We start from the raw sequence: 18157 nt of genomic DNA, 5'->3' as shown, positions 1-18157 counted from the left end.
CAACAGCTGGTGGCGAGCAGTGGGATAACGAGCAGTGGGATAACAAGAGCTAAGTGAGATTAAAAAAAGCTGCAGCCGATGGCGATTGGTGAGATATCAACAGCTAAATGAGATAACTGGTGTACAGGTAGTTATCACGAACAGTCGGCGAAACAGTGAAGTGAGATAAAACAATTGAAAATAGAATAAACAAGTGATCAAAGAAAAACACCAAAGACAAAACATAACATACGCCACTCTGCAAAGAAGAAATAAAATACGCCCACGCAAACACACACAACGCCATTTACAAAGCGAAGACTACGCCCCAGAGAGAGAGAGAGGCGCTTTTCCTGTCGACGCCGATGATTCCCATGACCGAGTGAGAGCCAGATCCCCAGCTAAGGCGCAGTGATGGAAGGACGCTGAAGAAGAAGGCGAAGAAGAAGACAACGAACAACCTAATCCTTGGATGAAAGCCTTTCCCGAATAACGAAATGAAGCTGCCGAGAGAATACGCTAAGAGAAAGACGAGAAAAAAACGACTCACAGTAAGAATGTCCCACGGGTCACACACACACACGTAGAAATTTTTTCTTTGAGTTAGAAACACACAAAATTAAGTCGACTAAGAACACTTGTATTGATATTCATTTGAAAACACAAAACTCATACGTAAATTAAATAGACTTGGCAACAAGAGTTTTTTTTTTTCTCTTTCTTTAAACTAAGCACCTATCAATCTTTTACTAAATTTTATCCCACATTTGGTATTACTAAACTTTATTTAACGTTTGAGCATGACTAACCCATAATTTCTGTATTTTATTTTGTGTCATTCTACGGTTATTTTAAGCATTTAATTTCTTATGTAATATTCATTAGCTGAAATTTATATATTTTTCGATCGAGAAAACTCAACTTGTTTTTTTGTTCACTTAAAGGTGTTCAGAATCATAAGTTTTTTGAAGATTATTTTTTCTTTAATTTTTTTTTTTGCGAATGATAATTTCTTTATTTGTTTTACCAGCACTGTCAAGGATATTGAGGAAGTTAAAGTTTTTTTCTTGGTTTAACAACACCAATCGGTAATTTAGAAGTTCGGGAAATTTTAGTGATTGATTAATTTTACTTTAAGTAAGGTAGAAGTGTTTATGATCTTTTGTGAATTTTTTTTTTTATTTTAAGAACTGGTTGACTTTATTGGCTTTGTTATTACTGCCATTATACTCATTGGTTAAGAAAGTGTTTGTCATTAGTGAATAAATGCCCAGGAGAGATCGCACAAACTAATAGTGTAAGAACTCCTGTTTATTACAAGAAGTCAAACCAATAATTTAACTATGGATAGGGAACACAGTCAACTAGCCCAGTCTCAGCAGCTGTAGGTACACATAAAAACATGCAATTTAACCATATAGCCAAATTTTTAAACGGAAGGAAAGAAGATCAAGGGTGCCTGTAATTTAGAAAACTGGATAGAGCAGGTAGGCATACATCTTAATAACATTATAGGCACAGATAGCGAAAAACTCAGTGAAGAAGTGTTATCTGGATCTGGAAGCAGGGGGAGATTTAGAAACGATATGTCCATTCCGAGACATATCAAAGACTTAAGAATTGGGAAGAAATGAAACAGTTCTTTAGGAAGGTATATTCCACAGTAGGCGAAACAGATCCCGTTATCAGCCTTGCAAGGATAGCTCACTGTTATAAGACAGACAAAAGAAGCTACCAGGGATGAGTTCCCAGCTATACAACAATATGAATGAATGGGGTCACTTGTAGTTACATCCACTAAATGGGCAGAGACAGATAAAATGTCAGTAGCTGATGTCAAAAACCATTATTAGGTTAGCATTCATGATTGGAAGTTTGCCAGCCAAGCTATTGGAAGGATGACCCGAAATGGGAGACTTCAGATGACATAGCTGAGATCGAAGAGGAAGTAGCAAGAATCTTAGGTAGAAATCACGAAGGGAACCCCGTATACAGACCTTTAGTCACCATAGGACAAGAAGAAAGAGGACAAAAATAGTTCTAGGAATCAGATAGAATCAGAATTAGGACGTTAGGTAATACAACTCAAGGGGGATTTTCAACAGTCACGTGTTATAACTGTCAGAAGAAGGGACATTATGCCAGTGACTGTCGAGGGATAGCTTACTGCCCTTTCCATAAGAGAGCCGGGCATAGCGCTCGAGATTGCAGAGATAGACCTGCTTCAGTACCTAGATATAGATCTCAGTCAAGAGGCAGAGGTAGAGACCGTAGTCAGTCTCCACAAGCTAGAAGGAATAGGAGTTCAAACCCAAATAGGTATCAAGATACTAACCAAACTGCGAGTACATCAGATGACACAATGGTAAATTTTCACTCCAGTGGTATAATGGGTCTTCCTTCATAATGAGGGAAGGACCGGATTGCAAAACCTAAGCCAAACTAGACAGGTTAGCAAAGTTAATATAGGGAATGAATATAATTATAGACCAGTATTTCCCGCATGTTGGTTTAGAGAAACCTATTGCCACATTCTTTGATACAGGAAGTCCTAAGAATATAATGTCAGAAAAAGGCGTATCAGATGTATTTTTCTCACTTAAGTTTGAACCCAGCAGTAGACTGCAGAATCACAGAGACGTTCAGGTAATAATATCAGAATAGTAGGACAAATAGATTTTCCTTTTAAGCTAGGAAGAATTTCACTAAAGGAGAAGGTTCTAGTAGTAAGAGATATACAGTTAGGGTTTGCACATTTGCTAATTGGTTATCCAACTATGGCTAGAGAAGGTATCAGCATTAATGCCTAGAGAGCAATTAGTGATTAGAAGGGTCATAAAATTTCTAGAATACCTCTATGTAAATTAACAGGAAGAATCCCGACTCAAGAGCACTCTTCATTGAGAAGTATTCTAAAGAAAGACACGACAGAGGGAAGATATTCAGTATACAGCACAAGCTCTCAACAGATAAATACTCACTTAGAATCCAACCAAAAACTTACTTGAAATTAGACAGGGAGTTAAGGCTTAAACCTGGAGAGAGCGCATGGATAGAATGTACAGTAAATCCAATTTTTGAAGGAAGGAAATTCTCACGCTTACTGAAGAAGCACAAGTAAAGGGTACATTACTCTTCTAGTCTACATGAAGTCAGGCAGGTAAAATAGCTTTGCAGGTTATGAATAACAGAGGAGGAAAGGTTAGGCTAACACAGGGAACAGAATTAGGTTTAGCAGAGGTATACACCATTCCCATTCAAGTCGTAGAGAAGGAAACAGTAGCACCAATCAATAAAGAAGGTGAAAATTTAGCCCAGGACATAAAACTGAGAAGAGCTAAGATAGGGTCTCACTTGAAAGATATTAAAGAAGACTGTGCTAGAGAGAAACTCATAGATTTGCTAAGTGAATACCAAGACATAGTCGCTATGGAGGGAGATACACTAGGTAACACAGGTGAAATAACGCATAGAATAGACATTCCAAAAACCACAAAGCCAATCTACATACCAGCCTATAGAGTAGCCCATTCCCAGAAGGAGATCATTGAAAAGAGAAGTACAAAAATGGATAGGCAAGGAATAATAGAACCATCAAAATCTCCATGGTCTTTCCCACTTTTGCTAGTTCCAAAAAAGGATAAAACCTACAGAGTAGTGGTAGATTTTAGAAGGTTAAACAAGATAACCGAAAATGATCCTTATCCAATGCCGTCTATGAGAGATCTTATCACAACGATCGGATCAAGAAATACTTTACCACAATAGATTTGTTGCAAAAGGATTTTTGCAAATTCCTTTGGACGAGGAAAGTAAACCATTAACTGCCTTTAGTACAAGCAACGGTAGATATCAATATGTGAGAATGCCTTTTGGTCTGAAATCAAGCCCAGTAACCTTTGTGAGATTAATGGATAAGATTTTAGGTGATTTATTAGGCAAGGATGTACATTGCTATATAGACGATTTGATAATAGCAACAGATACAATTGAAGAACACATAAAACTGGTAAGAGAAGTACTAAAGAGACTAAGGAAGGCGAATCTTAAATTGAAATTAAAGAAGTGCAATTTCCTCAGAAGGAAAATAGACTACCTGGGACACACACTAAGTGAAAAGGGTGTGAAGTAAAACGACAAAGGTTAAGTCAATCAAAGAGTATCCTACACCTCAATGTAAGAAGGATGTGAAGTAATTTTTGGGATTAGCAGGTTTTACCGAGTACATAAAGAATTTTGCAACAATATCCGCTCCATGGACGGAGTTATTAAAGGAACACGTGTCATTCGTTATGGAAAACAAGGCAACAAAAGCATTTGATGAACTAAAGGAAAGGTTAACTCATTCTCCTAAACTTAGTTTCAGATTTCAGTAAGAATTCTTTTTAGCTACAGATGCAAGTCGCACTGGTATAGGAGCATGCTTAATGCAAAGACATGATAACAAATATAATGCTATAGCATATTACAGTAGAAATTTAAAGCCCACAGAAATAAAACTACTCAGTAACAGACCTAGAGTCTTTAGCCATAATAGATGCTTTAAAACACTTCAGGTATATCATATTCGGGTACTAGATAACTGTATTCACTGATCATTCCGCCGCAGTAGAAAATGCTTAAGAATCTGAATTTTTTCCGGACGTAGAGCTCGTTGGTTTATGACAGCCCAAGACTATGACATAGAGTTGAAATATGTTTTGGAAGGCCAATAAAGTGGCAGACGCCTTATCAAGGCATAGTAACCAAAAGGATAGTATAAACATGATAGGTCACGAAGCAGAACAGGCCGAATTCATAAGCAATGTATTTACCATGCATTACACAGAAGAACTTTCCAGACAAAATTTCATAAGTGAACAAAAAGTGATGAAGATTTAAAGGAGATCTTCGATTTTGTAGAAAATAAAAGAGAATTTAGTCAAAAGGAACGAGCAGAACTAAGTAACAGAATTGGATGCCCCATAGACGCGGTAAACGTCATAGAAGACGTACTAGTTTGGATGTGTCACGAGTGTGACCCGTTTGATCAATTACTAGAGTACTCCATAAAAGAATAGTACCAAGGAGCCTAAGAAATAAGGTCATTGAGTTAATGCATGACGATGACATGAGAGCTCACCCAGGAAGGGATGAGACAGTTAGACTAGTTAAAAGATCTTTTCATTGGAAGGAATTTACAAGGATGTTAGTAATTACGTGAAGAGCTGCAATACTTGCAACAGTTACAAGGGAAGAACAGATATGAAGTACCTCTAGGGAAATATCCCATCCCGCAGACTCCATTTGAAAGAAGTAGACATAGATCTAATCACTAATCTTCACACCATGAGTAAGGGAATAGAAATATACTAGTGTGTATTGACGCACTCACTAGATATACAGAGTTAATACCATTAACTAGTAAAGGAGCTAAAGAGTGTGCAATCGCTCTTTTTGATAAGATATTTTGTAGGTATTCTGCCCCACAGCTCATTATATCTGATAATGGCACCGAGTTCAATAACTCATTGGTTCAAGAAATTTGCGATGCATTCAAGGTAGAAAAGGTAACGATACAACCGTATCATCCAGCTAGTAATGGCTTAGCAGAAAGAAATAACAGAAAGGTTCTAGATGCATTAAGGCATACAGTAGGACAGGATCCTGATTGGGACGTCAATTTACCTTTAGTCCAATTATCACTAAATGCTAAGTATCATACAAGTACTCAAGCAACACCCATAAAAGCTTTAATGGGATATGAACCAAGATTACCATATGCGTGGCTAAATCAGCCACTACAGCCTAATTACTCGGAAGACATTATGAAAATAAGAATTTGGAATTTCAAGGTAATTCATAAGCAGTTACACAAGAATTTAGAGGAAGCTCAGAAGAATATGATAGACAGGTATCAAGAAGGATTAAGGCCAGTAGATTACAAGATAGGCGATGAAGTTTACCTCAAGAAGGAAGTAAGAAGTGGAATTAATTACAAGTTAGCCACTAAATTCACAGGGCCATACAAGGTCATAGACGTGCAAGAGACTAAGGTGAAAGTGAAAAAAAGTGAATGAAGTAATACCTTCCACATATGCTGAATCATTAGAAGAAGAAGGATTTTGGATAAATAAAGATAAAGTCAAGAGAACAAAAGAAGTTAAAGAGGCAGAACTGACTGAAGAATTAGAAGAAGCTACTTCAGAAGAAAATACTAGATATAACCTAAGAAATAGAAGAGTCACATTTCAGTAATAATGATAAGAACAAACCCGTCAAATCATCCTATTATTCCCGGTATTTGATTTCTTTGTTGCTGAGTTTGCCTTTATTGGTTGACTTAGTAATGAAACTATTTTTTTATAATGTTGCAATGCTTACTTTAATTAGTCGGTCTTGTAACAAAAGAATTTAGGTTAAGGCGCCATTTAACTTCAAATTTACATTTTCTTTAACTGAGGGGGAATTACTTAGGAAGCAAGAAAATAAAGTAAAATTTCTGAAATGTAACGTATTAAAGTCAGAAGGATTAACAGTCATCTTTAGGGATTTGCAACCCACTGTCACTAATAGAAGAATAAGGTAGAAGTTTAAGACAGGTTTTTAAATGATTTCAACGAGAATCTTGTTTTCAAATCACGAATATTTGTATCAGTGTACTAATCATAGAAGTAAAAGGTAAAGAAATGAGAAATACAGTTTGTAAGTTTTGTGAGTACTTTAAGGATACCTCATCAAGGAGAAATCTTGGCATAACCCATAACATGTCAACACAGAAAGGAGTGCATGAACTATACTAACACTAGAAGTAGAAACAGTAATTACTTATTTTCCCGTAGAACTAACACGTTTGCGATCTTCGTTTCTTAGAGATACTTTAAATAGTGAAAGCTTACCGATTTGTTTTGCCAGTCACAAAATATTCATAAGTACTACTTTGTTTTCCGACCCAAGTTGCCAGTCATACTTTTGAGTTAGTCATTAAAATGTAGAAGTTTCCTATAAAGAGAAGTCTATACTTGCATTGATAAAGTCAAGCAACAAGTACACAAGTAAGTTACACATGTTAGTTACACAATGTTTGAATACACCCAAGATACAAGTAATGACATTATCATTCATTTGTAGCAGCAGGCCCAACAAGAAATCCATGAAGAACGGCCAAGAAATGAAGATTGCCGCCTTATGATTGTACAGATTGATTACTTTTAAAATTTAAAATCCACCTGTTAGGCAGCTAGGTATGAGGGCTGAGTAAATCCAAATGTAACTTGGATAGATAATTGCTAATGTTTCTTTGCTCTTTTATATCATTTACGATTGTTTAATACTTAAAGCCAGATACATAGAAGGAATTTGTCATACAAAACGTGCATATTGTTAGGAGCCCTCATAGTCCATACTGTTTTGTTTATTTAGAAAACTGTCAGGAGCCAGTTAGGTAGCATGGCCGAGACTGTATCAGTGAATAGAGAAAATGTATTTTCTAGTAGAAATATCCTATTTCCATTTGGGTCATCTGAAGGACCATAAAAATAAATTTCCCAGTCTGTCAAAACAAGTCTCAACCATATCTTCAAGAACACACCAGCACTAACGAGGCGCTAAGAGAAATTGCATCTGGCCGTGCCTTCCCGAAATCCACGAGGTCCTGCGAAGGAACCTTATGGTTAATAAGAGTGTGGGAAAATACACCCAACCCCCTTGACTTCGAGGATACCCAAAGGAAATAAGCCATATACAGGTCAAGCCTAGATGTTTTGGCCAATCAAATGCCATCAGTGCCAGAGACCTAGGCACATCCTACAAGGAGCAAATACCCAATAATCAACAGGAATTCCTTAAAACACACCTCCAAAAGTTGGAATGAAGCAAGCGGAGGTGCCTCAGAAAAAGCAGTACCTGCCCAGAATATGACGTCATAGGTTAACACAAGGAAAATGGGAGATATAAGGACAGGCATACAGGAAAGGAGACAGAAAAAAAGGTGGGAGAGAAAAGAGAGACAGAAAAAAAGTCATTCAAGAGAAAAGAGAGAGACAGAAGAAAAGTCATGAAGTGGGAAGATAGAGAGAACTATTCCGAAGTGTGGGAAGCAGAAAAAGACAGAAGGAGAAGAAGTGTTTTAGTGAAGAAAGACTCTCTCAAACAATAGTCCCCTAATCTAATTCGTTAAGTCTCTCGAAACCATTATTTCAAAGTCTCGAAACCATTATCTTAAAGTCTCAACCATTAAGAAACAGTTAAGAACTATAGGTGGAACTGTAAGACAAAAATCACAAATAAAGAAGAAACAGGAACAATTAATCATTTTCCTTTAACCTCAGTAATTTACAATTTAATAACTGTTTTAAAAGAGCCACTTGTTCCCACTTACAATAATTACCCACCCCCTACATGGACCTTACCTTAGTGTTGGGCCCTTTGAAGGAAAGAAACAGGGTCCGACAACATATATATATATATATATATATATATATATATATATATATATATATATATATATATATATATATATATATACACACACACATATATATATATATATATATATATATATATATATATATATATATATATATATATATATATATATATATATATATATATATATATATATATATATATATATATATATATATATATATATATATATATATATATATATATATATATATATATATATATATATGAATATAAGAAGGCCCATAAAACACTATTTAAACGTTGAAACCATATATTTTGGGCACTAGCTTCTGTGCCCCTGTTCACTGGTAGAATATGGATAGGTGGAAAGTTACAATGGTATATATACAAAAACATAAAGGTGTGGCCCTAGGCCCCGATGCTATGGAGTGGCGTTTCTTAAGGAGGAATGGCCAAATTCCCTAGTGGTTTTTGCCCTCATTAGCTCCCCGTTTGGCGATGGATCTGGTGGTCGCGTTTCCTGGGTCATCTTCTTCATGAGGGGTTTGAGGATTAAGGTGTCGATGTCATCCGATTTCCAATGTCCTCTGACAGGTTCATATTGTTGGTTTGATTGATGATAGCAGATTCCAGTATCCTTCTTTTGTACGGACAGCTACTTTGAAAACCAACTCCGCCCCTCAGTTAATGGCATGCCCTGTATTTCTGATATGTAGGAAAATTCCCGAACTCTCGAAGCGTAACGTACTGATCTTTTGTGCTCTGTTATTCTTTGCGAGCGATCTACCTGTCTGCCTCGTAGATGTCCTGACAATTACTACACGGTATCTTGTAAACTCGGCTCCTTCCCTTTGTTATTTAAATTATACGTTAACGACGAACTCCCGATGGATTTGGGATAATGGAAAATGAAAGAATTGTTAGCCTGAGTTGCTGGAGCCTTTTGGATGTTTTCACCGTCACGGAAGCTTTATTTTGTTGTTGAAATCTATTTGTCTGTTGTGAGTGGGACCTTTATAGTATATTTTATTCGCTTGTTAATAGCCCTCTCGATAATGTGTGGTGGATATAGCAGTTGCGTTAGGTGTTGGCGGATTGTGTTAAATTCTTTATCCAGGTACTCATTTGAACATATCCTAAGTCCTCTGAGGAATAAGTTGCACCCTACCGTGATTTTTACGGAGACGTCGTGGTAGCTTAAGAAATGAATGTAGGAGACAGCGAAGGTGGGTTTTCTATATACTGTAAATGCATACCTGTTCTGTTTTCTTATGATCAGTACATCTAGAAACAGCAGTTTTCCGTCCTTTTCCCATTATGTTTCAAATTTTATGGTCGGAACTAGCGAATTTAGCCTATTAAAAATTCATTAAGTCCCCAGCTATTGTCCCAGAAAGTAAAGATATCATCTCACGTATATCTAAGCCAGATCATATTATGGGGTTTGATAGACGACAAAAGTTCTGTTTCGAAATATTCCATGTACAAGTTTGCTAGAAGGGGTGATAGGGGACTTCCATGCTACAGTCAAATTTTTGTTTTGTAAAAATTACCATTGAAAGAAAACACGTTATTAGTTACACAGAGGTTGATAAGTTTTAAAAAGTTTTATCTATGCCAAGAGGAAAATGGTCTTCATATGGTTGTAACTTCCTCTCTAAGAAAGACAACATATATATATATCGGCAATCGGGACTTTGGTAAATAATGACTCGACGTCTAGGTTGAGCAAACAACATCAAATTGCTCAGCCTGACGTGAGTCATTATTTACCAAAGTCCCATTGCCAACGGTATGTCTTTCTTAGAGAGGAGATAAACATATGATCATGGTATATAGTGCAACTTATTCCTCAGAGGACTTAGGATATGTTCAAATGAGTACCTGGATAAAGAATTTAAACACGATCCGCCAACACCTAACCCAACTGCTATATCCACCACACATTATCGAGAGGGCTATTAACAAAGCGAATAAAATATACTATAAAGGTCCCACTCACAACAGACAAATAGATTTCAACAACAAAATAAAGCTTCCGTATATGGTGAAAACATCCAAAGGCTTCCGAGCAACTCAGGCCTAACAATCCTTTCATTTTCCATTATCCCAAATCCATCGGGTTAAATATATAATATTAACGTATACTTAAATAACAAAATATAAGCCGGAGTTTACAAGATACCTTGTAGTAATTGTCAGGACATCTATATATAGGCGAGACAGGTAGATCGCTCTGCAAAGAATAACAGAGCACAAAAGATCAGTGCGTTAAAGCCGGAGAGTTCAGGAATTTCCTACATATCAGAAATACAGGGCATGCCATTAACTGGAGTGGGGCAGGTTGGTTTTCAAAAGTAGCTGTCCGTACAAAAAGAAGGATACTGGAATCTGCTATCATCAATCAAACCAACAATATGAACCTGTCAGGAGGACATTGGAAATCAGGTGACATCGACACCTTAATCCTCAAATCCCTCATGAAGAAGATGACCCAGGAAACAACTCCGCCAGATCCATCGCCAAATGGGAGCTAATGAGGCCAAAAACCACTAGAATTTGGCCATTCCCCTCCTAAGAAACGCCACCTCCATAGCATCAGGGGCCTAGGGCCACACCTTTATGTTTTTGTATATATACCATTGTAACTTTCCACCTGTCCATATTCTATAAAAGTGAACAGGGCACAGAAGCTAGTGCCCGAAATATATGGTTTCAACGTTTAAATAGTGTTTTATGGGCCTTCTTATATTCATATTACACTATAGTATTACAGGAAAAGACATTCATATATATATATATATATATATATATATATATATATATATATATATATATATATATATATATATATATACTTAAATATATATATATGTATATATATATATATATACATATATATATATATATATATATATATATATATATATATATATATATATATATATATAAAATATATATATATATATATATATATATATATATATATATATATATATATATATATATATATATATATATATATATATATATATATATATATATATATATATACATATATATATATATATATATATATATATATATATATATATATATATATATATATATATATATATATTATATATATATATATATATATATATATATATATATATATATATATATATATATATATATATATATATATATATATATATATACATATATATATATATATATATATATATATATATATATATATATATATATATATATATATATATAAAATAAATTATATACTTTAATATTACTGTGTTATATAGTGTGATGAAAGGGAGTTAGCTGTAAGATGGAACTGGGGCAAAGCCGTCAGTTGCAGAATCGTTGTACTCAGCAAATACTTCGTTACATCTGCAGTTAATTTGATGAACACACGATATTGGCTCTGTCATATGACCAAGTTGGTATGTGCGTACATGAGTTCGTACGTTAGAAATCTAGATTTTGTGTCTAATTCTGCCCAAAAATTAGTCCGATCGTTCATTAGCGGAGCTAGAGCGGTATCGTCAAGACATTATCTTTGAGTGTTGCAAGCTCTTAGAATTGGCAGAATAAGGTATAGTTCAGACTCTTCGTTTTTCTGTGTGAAGTGTGGACTTATGTTTTTTACCATGTTTCAAGACATTTTTGAACTTGTGTGGGAAGTGGACGTAGCCTTTTACCATTTCAATATTCTATTTTATTGTGTTCTATATTTTACCAGTATATAACCATGCATTTTAGACTTTTCATTATTATGTTTTGCACTTGCATATTTTTGGGAGATTATTATTTGTGCTTAATTCTTTCGACAGATGTCTGTGGTGGTGGTGGGAACATTGTGGTGAGAACATTGTGATGATGTTATCATGGTGGTGTGATCATAGAGAATACATTGCAAACCTTGCAATGTCTAAATTTCCCATGTGGTAGACTTTTTGAGACTAGACTTTACAATGTCTAAGATAGAGTATGTGAGAGCTTTTGAATTTGCAGGCTATTAGCCACAATCAGTTTTTTAGTTGGACTGAGACTAAGTCTTGAGTTAGATGTTTTTACTTGATAATTTCATTTATGATGCATTTTAACCTTTGCTTTGTTTATTCATTACTTGTTGGGTTGCTTTAAATAATAAATCTATTTTTGTAGGAAAGATTGCATTTCCTTAGATGACCCATTTCATTTCTTTAATGTGGAATGCGCGAGACGAAGCGAGTGCCAAGAGAGAGAGAGAGAGAGACCTTTGTGAGATTCGAGAGAGAGAGAGAGAGAGAGGGGCGCGTGAAATATGTGCTGAGAGAAAAAGAGAGTGTGTGGGACCTACGGGGGATTGTTCAGGGAGAGGGAGAACAGGGTCGAAACCCCATTGCCTTCTGGAGTTAGATCGCAAAATCGGTAACGTTACGTATATTCCTACAAGGAATATTATATCTGTTTCCAAGGGGGGTTACAGATAAAAATAGTGGCAGCGGAAAGTTAATTTGATTGCAGCGGTAGAAGTTTAATTTAAGGCAGGGTGAAACTTTAATTCGAATTTTAAAATACACTAATTGATAACATTGATTCCCGAAGCACAGACTAGCCTGGGGCGACTGAAAGATGAATGATTAGTCTTAAAAAAGAGCGGTGTGATAAGCGTGTCGAGTTACGGGTTTAACAGGGTGAATTTTTTTTTTTTTTCCTGTTCAGTATTCGGGAGTGGGGAATTGTGAAATAGATCTGGGTGAGATCTAGAGCAATTTTGGGTTAAGGAAATACCCAAATAAGTGTGATTAGTGGCGATTGTGAGTTAATTAAGCATGTGATGATTTTACAAAATCATCGTCTTTTTGTCTTCGAGATGGTGACGTCATAAGTTGCACAGAGCTCCGTTTTCTGTTAGCAGAGTGATAAGTAACACGTTTTCTGTTCTTCTTTTAGGAGAGGGCTAACTTTCGCTTTTCTCTTGTTTTTTTCGTTTCATTTCATGTTGTTACGTTCGGGTCGTCGGATATTTCGCAAAATGCAAGACTCAGACGCAGGGACATCGCAGTCAATTGTGAGTCACAGGCTCACGAACTTTAATGCAGGCATTACAAATTTTAAGGGACTAGTTGATGGGAAATTAACTCAAAATGTGGAGACATTTATTGAATCAGTAGATAATTATCTGAATTCTAGGAAGATTATGGGTGGCGCTGATGCTTTAAGAGAAGCGAAGGCTTTCCTGGATCTAGATAAAGGAGTCATTGGAGAACGAGCACGTGGTTTCGGGTTCAGAAGGTGTAAAACTTGGAAAGAACTTCAGGAATTTTTACGTACGTCGTACGGTGGGGTTGACCGCGAATGCGTCGTCCGAAATTTACGAGAGCTTATCAGAACTAAGAAAGGTAATGATTCATTAATAGCATACAATGCTCGTTTATTTGATGCAGTAGGTGAGTTAAAGAAATCTATGATAAACTCTCCATGGGTAGATAGAAATAATATCTCCTTAGATAATTTTGAAAAACTGATACACTTTGCCTGCCTTTTAACGTCAGTCCCAGATATAATTACAGATAGTTTTGATAAAAGAATTGATCAGGATACAGATGAATCCTTTTTGTTTGCACAGATTAACAAAAATCTATCAAAATGCCCGACGCTGGACAGTAGTTTTGTGAAGGAGGTGCTAAAATTTCAGCAACAGTTTCAAAACCACAGAATAATGCAAATTCCTCAAATCTAGGAAACGATGCAGGAGTGAAATCATGTGCTTGGGTGGAATCGAAGAAAACTCAGAGATCAGTAACAACAATTCGTTGTTTTAATTGTGATAAAATAGGACATAGTAAGTCAAATTGCAGAGTGAGATATTGTTCAGCTTGCAAATCTTCAGACCATGGGTGGAGATTTTGCCCAAATGCCACAAAGAAGAGAGAATATTCAGGGAAAACACAGGAGTAGTTTTAATAGATATGACAGAAGAATTTCACATGATGCAAGTTCTAGGTACACAAACGAACATCAGAATTTTCACAAGATAAGTTCGAAGACGGACACAGGATAATGAGCAATCAGGTCTTAGAATCACCAGAACCTAGGCCGATTGTACGTGGATTTTCTAATGGCATTGAAATTTCTATCTTCATTGATTCTGGTAGCTCAGTTAACCTAATAGATGCTGATCTTTTTCACTCGAAATTTCCAGAGTGTAAATTAGTCCCTACTAATGAGACAGTGTGTGACGTACAAGCGAGGAAATTGAATATTTTAGGTTCGTCATCTCTTATGCTTTGTATCGGCAGAAAGACAATAGTAGAACCATTTTTGGTCATAGAAGGATTAGCCTTAGGTGAAATGGTTTTGCTAGGACACCCTTCTTGTATGCGACATAACATCAATATTCTTACGGGAATTCAGGGGATTACAATAGGTGAGCCAGGTTGTTTTGTTCCATATATACACATGGAAAAAACTTGTGAGAAACCCAAGACGCAGTCTGAGACATGTGTAACACATTCATTAGAGAATGAAGACATTCCACAAAAGTCTTTCAAAGAATTTTTGTTAGAAGATATTGAATTGCACCCACGAGTTCCTACATTGATTAAAGTGTCGGTGAAAGAGAAAAAGTTTCCTTCTCAAGTATGCGTTGTCGAGGGAACCGAGAAATTCAAAGACATTGTGAGTACGGTGTCAGTAAATGAAGTTTCAGTCGCAGGCATAATTACAGTAGAATTAGTAAGCTATCAAGACTCAGTGAAAAAATATCACAAGGGTACTTACGTAATTGATTTTGAAGAGTTTAAGGAAGAACATAAGATAGTGAGTTTTTGTGGAGACGGTAACATGTTTCCCAGCGAGGAGCTACAATTTAGAAGTCAAGTTCTTCACGAACATTTGTCTAAAGCTGATTATTCCGAGTATTCAGATAAAGTAGAGAAAGTGTTGAAAGAATATTTAGATATTATTGCTTTGAAGGGAGATAAATTAGGAGTTACAGATGTTTTAGAACATTCAATCCGCCTAGAGAAAGGTACAAATCCCATATATATTCCAGCGTATCGAATTCCTTTTAAGATCAGAGAAGAAGTAGAAAAGGAAGTTCAGAGATGGGAATCGGAAGGTATTATTAGGCAAAGCTCTTCACCTTTTAACTTTCCTTTACTAGCGGTTCCAAAGAAAGACGGTAGCATCAGAGTTTGCGTAGACTTTCGTAAATTGAACGAGAAGACATGCCCAGATAGATACCCTGTGGCTTGTTTGCCTGACTTGTTTGTTGAGATTGGTGGCAAGAATATATATTCGTCTATAGATCTTATGCAAGGATTTTTGCAAGTTCCTCTTAGTGAGAATAGTCGTAAATTTACAGCATTTTCTATACCAAAGGGACATTACGAGTTTAATAGGATGCCTTTTGGGATTACAAGGGTCCCCAATAACATTTACTAGACTGGTTAACACAGTACTTCACGGTTTATTAGGAAAGTCAGTGTTTGTGTACATGGATGACATTCTCATATGCACAGATACAATCGAAGAACATCTAAAGGTGTTAAAAAGAAGTCCTCAAGCGATTAAGGTTCGCTGGATTAAAAGTCAAATTGGCTAAATGTGAGTTTCTGAAGAAAGAAATTGTTTATTTAGGTCATGTTATCTCTAAAGAAGGAGTCAGAGTGAATGATGACAAAGTCAAAGCTATCGTGAGTTTTCCAGTTCCCAAAACCAGGAAGCAGATTCGTTCATTCCTAGGTATGTCGGGTTTCTTTCGCCGTTTTGTGCGGAATTTTTCTACAATAGCGTCTCCATTGACAGATCTATTACAGGAAGACGTTAAATTTGTTTGGAGTGACAGTCAGCAATTAGCTTTTGAGAAGCTTAAGAATGCTTTAGTGAACCCACCTGTTTTGAAGTTTCCAGATTTTAGTCAACCGTTCACCTTGGTGACTGACGCGAGTCAGGAAGGTATAGGTGCGTGTTTGATGCAGAAATTTGAGGGAAAATTACACCCAATTGCTTTTTATAGCAGAAAGTTCAAAACACGTGGTAGTAACGAAAGGCTGATGTTAGTTGTGGACAAGGAGGCTTTCACAGTCGTCTCTAGCCTTGTTCATTTCAAGATGTTGTTGTTGGGAAATAAAGTTGAGATTTTTACAGATCATCAACCGTTGCTTAGAGCTTTTAATAAGCCAAATTTATCGCCCAAGAGAGCACGTTGGTTTTTGACATTGAGAGATTTTGATGCAAGCCTCAAATACATTGAAGGTAAGCATAATGTAGTTGCAGATGCATTGAGCAGATATTTTCCAGTTGAGGATGAGGAGTACAGACCAGAATCCTATGTGAAGAAGAGAGTAGACATTTGGTGTCTAATGTCTCGGATACTAGTAGTTCTGAGATATCGCATGTAGAGGACATACACGTTTCTACAGTGCATACTTCGGGGAGAAATAGTGAGTCGGCAGTCTCGGAAGAGATTGTTGTTCGTGATGTTGAGGGAAACGTTGTGTGTTATGTTACTGGTGAAAATATCACTTGGGACATACCCTTGCTCGAACAAAAGCAAGATGAAGATAAATTACTATCAGATGCTAAGGCATTTCTCAGGGAGTTTCACCGAAGAAAGGGTATAAGTTGCCTTTTTCTGGACTAGAGTTGGAGAATAATTTATTAGTTAGGAAAGTTAAATATAACTTGCGAAGTAGTCTCTAAGCATGGGTGAAATTACACAAATCATCGTGCCAGAGAGTCTAGTACCACAAGTTCTAGACATTGTACATTGTAAATTTGGTTCTCCTCATTTAGGTGTGGACAAGACGTATGAAAACGTCAGGTCAAAGTTCTTTTGGAAAAATATGTTTTCCGCAGTGGAGGCCTTTGTGAAGAGTTGCGCTGTTTGCAATGCGAATAAGCCGGCGACGACGGTGTCGTGTCGTTTGGGTTCATATCCCATACCAAATTGGACGTTTCAGAGAGTGCATATGGATATTCTGGGTAACTTCTCAGAATCTGCTTATGGATATAGACATCTATTAGTAGTTGTTGACGAGTTAACTCGTTTTGTCGAGATTTTCCCACTGAAATACAAGTCAGCTGAGGAAGTTGCTATAGCGTTCTTTAAGGGATAATTTGTAGATATGGTGTTCCTGAATGTCTGATCACAGACAATGGTAGGAATTTATTAATAAGACTTTAGAGGCGGTCTTGCTAATTTACTGGGAATAAAGAAAGTATCTATAATCCCGTATAGACCAGAAGCGAACGGGTTATGTGAGAGGGCGAATCGGAAAATAATCGAAGCTTTACGCATGACAGTGGGCGGTTCCGATACACATTGGGACAGATCTTTGGATGAAGTGCGATATAGTATCAACACTATGATGAATGACACAATTAAGATATCTCCAGCAGAAGCTTTGTATGGGTACAAGTTGAAAGGACCTTTTGATTTGTTACCAGAGCGAGTTAAGGGCGATGTTACGGTTACTTCGTTGATAAATACAGCGAGAGAAAGATTTGCATGTATCAGTAAAGAACTTGAACTTAGTTCGCGCGCAATGGTAGAGAAAAGTAACGCGAAATCGAGGGGAGTAGCTTTTTCTATGGGTGATAGAGTGTTTGTTAAAGTGAATGTTTGGAATGATCTGAATTATAAATTAAGTCCTAAGTTCCATGGACCTTTTGAGATTGTAGAGATCAACAAAGGGAATAGATTTGTAGTAAAAGAGGTAAATACTGGTGTGACGAAATTAACTCATATTTCAAAATTAAAGAAAGTTGGGAT

Source organism: Macrobrachium rosenbergii, chromosome 54, assembly GCF_040412425.1.
Source record: "Macrobrachium rosenbergii isolate ZJJX-2024 chromosome 54, ASM4041242v1, whole genome shotgun sequence".
Lineage (NCBI taxonomy): Eukaryota > Metazoa > Arthropoda > Malacostraca > Decapoda > Palaemonidae > Macrobrachium > Macrobrachium rosenbergii.
This window is presented reverse-complemented; position numbering follows the sequence as displayed.